Below are 4,712 nucleotides of genomic sequence, written 5' to 3'. Positions count from 1 at the left end.
TTGACTCCTTTTTCAGATTTTGTCCCATATTTGGTAAGATGAATAACCTCACAGTGTAAGACTCAGACTTATCTGGTTATTTCATATGTCCAACTCCAGTTACTCTAAAATGAAATGCGCCCCATGCATTACCATTGCAGCATGCCTGCCCCATACTTGGGTGCACAACATTCCTTTGGTTCAGTGTCACGGTGTTATAGACTGACCTGAGTTGGAGTAGTGATATTGCAACCACAAGGGGCAGCACCAGCAAGTAGCGTCGTAGCCAGAGGTTGGTACCTGGAGCAGCAGTGTAGTTGGGAGGTTAAGCAGGAATCGTAGTCCGGATATAGCCAGAGGTCTGTACACAGAGCAGCAGTGTAGTTGGGAGGTTAAGCAGGTAATGTAGTCAGGATATAGCTAGAGGTTGGCACACGGAGCAGCAGTGTAGTTGGAAGGATAAGCAGGTAACGTAGTGAGGCTATAGCCAGAGGTCAGTACATGGAGCAGCACCTTAGTTGGGAGGATAAGCAGGTAATGTCATGATATAGCCAGAGGTCGGTACACGGAGCAGCAGTGTAGTTGGGAGGATAAGCAGGCAACGTAGTCAAGATATAGCCAGAGGTCAATACACGGAGTAGCAGTGCAGTTGGGAGGGTAACGTAGTCAGGATATACCCACAGGTCCGTACACGAAGCAGCAGTAGGATCTTGAGGATAAGTAGCAGGTGGAAAGAAGCTGGACTAAAGGCTGGGAGCTTAATCTCACAAAGAAGGAAGTGCAGTGCCAGGTTTAAGTAGGGTCAATCAGGAACTCGGGGTGGAGACAATCAAATCTTGATGGAGTCAATTAGGAACCACACAGGTACTAGTATCTGATTTAGCAAGGAACTGTCCAGCGAGCTGAATAGCTCTGAGGGAAGAGCAGCCGCCTTATGCACTAGACCTGCTGGGTTCAAATCCTGACATTACGGGGTCAGACCAGCTTCGGAGACACAGCAGCAGCCTGATACAAATCTACGGTCTCTGCATTCTGCACCATAGTCCTTACTTTCCAGAACCCTGTTTTGACTGAATCGGTTTTAAAGGGTTATTCCCACAATATACCAACAACTTAGTGAGACCAGCTCACTTGATATTCATAGGTCATAATCATACCCTTCTCAAAAAATATAAATAAACCACAAACAAGTCTAAATTTATAAAGACTCAAGTAAATTTAATTACACTAAATAAAGGGAAAATCTAGAACAATGGACAAATACCATAATATATCATATCATATTGAAGGGAGATAAATACACATGGGCCATACATGAATATAATGATCATATAAATTCCATAGACCTTATAAGGTGCATAAAGTGAGCAGACTAAAAGCCTGAAATAAAGTGCACAGAAAATGTACATAAATCATAAATACCTGTGATGTATGGCTCGGTGTGCCTCCAGCTCCAACGTACGTTTCGCCTACCGTGGCTTTCTCAAGGAGTGAGGTGTTGGTGAAAAGGGGGAAATATTTATATGTAACCCAGACCAATAAGAACTATTGGTTCCCATGTGATTAAATAATTAGTGAAACCAATACAAATATTAACAAGCAAATGCCAAATATGAGCGTAGTGTCACGCTAATAAATGAATACATTAAATCCAAAAGGAAAATAAATGTCCATAGAGTAATGATCATATGCATTCCAGACTGGAGCACGCGCCATCACTGAAACCGGAACCTCTGTAAGTATAGTGCTCTTGTGTGGAACGCAAGCCACCGCCAGAAAACCGGAACCGGAAATGACGTGGCTTTAACTAAACGCTCAGAATAGAGAGCAACGCAGATATGTCTCTTCCCTCTGTAAGTATAGTGCCCTTGTGTGGAACGCAAGCCATCGCTGAAAAACAGGAACCGGAAGTGACGTGGCTTTGAATGAACGCTCTGAAAAAAAGGGGAGAGCAAAACAGAGATATCTCCTCCCCTGAAGCGGAAAGTGAAGCGTCGCCATTAATGGGCTCCACCGTGAAACGCAAACAGACTGGTGTGACTAAGGAAACCGGAAAGGAAATTAGATTTGTAAATAGACTAAATAAATGAAGCATATAACTACATATACATTTAAAATGCATTGCAAAAACATATAACGACAATGTAAAGTCGCTAGCATGTAGTTTTAAAATAGAGATGGCAATGTGTATATTATACTACATACAAAAATATCAAAAATCCAATCACTGACAAATCACATCGTATTGGGAATAAACAACTATATACAATACATCCATAATATTTTTCTTATAAAAGATATTTTACTCTTCGCCACGACAGCACCCACTTGGAGAGAGGGATCCGCCCATAGGAACAGGAAACCTACAGAGATAAAAGAGGGCGGTCCACCTCTCCCCCTCAGTTGGTTTCCTGTTCCAATGGGGAACCGCAGGATACGCTACAGTCTTACCTGGGCCAAGGAACCGCCTGTGCAGTGTCTGTGAGAACGGCAGGGGTTCCGGTCCAGAAGCAGCGACGGGGGAGTGCTGGAATCCGGCTCCCTCCTCGGCTGATATGGATGATGGGCAGAAACCCCGGTACCGGGTGGCGCCGACCGCGGTTCTTCTGTGGACAACATGACACCGGGCGGGAGGATCCATTCCGGTCCATGTGGGGGCGCAGGAACCGGAGAAAACGGGCCTCCGGCGTTCCTAAACGGCTTCAGCGTCCAGGAGGACGCACAGGCAGCGCGGCAGGAAGTGGTAAGGAGGAACTTCCGGGTTACCGGAGGTTCCTCAGCTCAGAGCGCACGCGCGACTGGGCGGCGCTGCAAGCAGAGGCGCTCCCCGCCCCCTCCAGAGAAAGGGAAAAAAAAAAAAGGGAGTAATTCAATCTACAGCGCGGATGGCTAGTCTCGGCGCTGTAGCGAGGAGCCGCAGATGGGCGCACCTGGAGGGGGAGGTACCAGGATGAAGGGGCTTATAAAAGGCCTGGGGGATGGAAATATGGCGTGCAATCATGTCTTCACCAAGGCAGGACACGCATCCCCAGGCAGGCGACGCAGCAGCAGCCAAGGACCACGCAAGGCGAGGGTCCTCGGATCGTAGCCACAGAAGCCATGCCAACAAGCCTCCTTCTCAGCCTCCTGAGCCGGTACCTACAGCTTCTCTGGGTGAGTGGACGACGCTCTGCCTATCAAGCTGATAAAATGTCTCTCTCTCTCTCTCTCCCCCTCTCCTCCGTCATGATGTCTCTATCTCAGACTAAGAGGAAGGAAAAATCAAAAAATAAAGAATGTGCCCTGTGTACACGTCCGCTACCGGACTCGTACACAAAAAGACTGTGCAAAGTATGCATAAACGAAACGGCAAAGCAGGCGTCAACATCAGCAGTAGACATAAGGGCTATAATTAGAGAAGAACTACAGGCCCTAAATCAGTCTAGCAGGCCTACTAATATCGAAACATCTAGGCCAGCAGACACCGTAGACACCGATGAGGGCGAAATAGCCTCGGATAATTCTAATGCGTCTACATCGGCATCCTCCTCAGAGGCGGAGGGCCGTTGCTGTTTCCCATTAGATCATATGGATAATTTAGTTAAATCTGTGAGGAATACAATGGGTTGCACAGATACAAAAGAGCTGCAAACGGCTCAGGAAATTATGTTTGCAGGTCTAACAGACAGAGGAAAGTTTTTCCGGTTATTCCAGCAATAAAAGCTCTGGTTAAGAAGGAGTGGGAGAGACAGGACCAGAGAGGGTATCTCCCCTCAACCTCAAAGAGAAGGTACCCCTTTAACGACGAAGACTTGTCGACATGGGTTAAAGTCCCGAGGGTAGACGCGGCAGTGGCCTCCGCCTCAAAGCAAACAATCTTACCAGTGGAGGACTCGGGCGTGCTAAAAGACCCCCTGGACCGTAAAGCGGACGCCTCATTAAAGTGGACATGGGAGGCAGCTACCGGCACGTTCAAACCGGCAATAGCTAGTACTTGCACAGCTCGTTCTATGCTGGTCTGGATCGACCAACTAGACCAGCAAATAGACCAGAAGATCTCCAGAGACAAGCTACGGGCCGCCATACCTCTAATCCGCGGTGCAGCGGCATATATAGCTGATGCTTCGGCTGATTCCTTACGTTTGGCAGCCAGAACAGCAGGGTTGGCTAATAACGCTAGACGTAGCCTATGGCTAAAAAGCTGGAGAGGGGATACCCAGTCCAAAGCAAAGCTTTGTTCCATTCCTTGCGAGGGTGAGTTCTTATTTGGGAAAGCCTTAGATGAAATCCTTATGAAGGCAAAAGAAAGGAAAAAAGGATTCCCTAACCCTCCTCTCCCATATTATAGGAGGGCGTTTAGGAGAAGACCGTTTGGCCGAGGAAGACCAGCAGAAAATCAAAACCGCTGGCCCACAAAGGAAGGAAAGGGCAAAGGTGCCATGTTTAGGGGATCCTCCTTCCGCAGAGACAGGAACTGAGGAGCCAGTCCCTCCAGTAGGGGGAAGGCTAAAAATTTTTTTTCGAGAATGGGAGAAAATTACGCTTAGCCCTTGGGTCCTGGGCATTATTAAAGAAGGGTTAAAGATAGAATTTCGTCAAATACCCCATAATTCGTTAATCATAACATCCTTCAGCTCGCCAATTCAACAGCAGGCCCTGGAGGCCGAGATTTGGAGCCTTCGGGACAAAAAAGTTTTGGTCCATGTACCTAAAAGGCAGGAAGAGAGAGGATTTTACTCCCCTCTCTTTCTGAT

The sequence above is a fragment of the Dendrobates tinctorius genome, unplaced genomic scaffold (genome assembly GCF_039654945.1).
Source record: "Dendrobates tinctorius isolate UK_male_01 unplaced genomic scaffold, ASM3965494v1 ptg000129l, whole genome shotgun sequence".
In the NCBI taxonomy this organism is placed as follows: domain Eukaryota; kingdom Metazoa; phylum Chordata; class Amphibia; order Anura; family Dendrobatidae; genus Dendrobates; species Dendrobates tinctorius.
Note: the sequence above shows the minus strand (reverse complement) of the source record.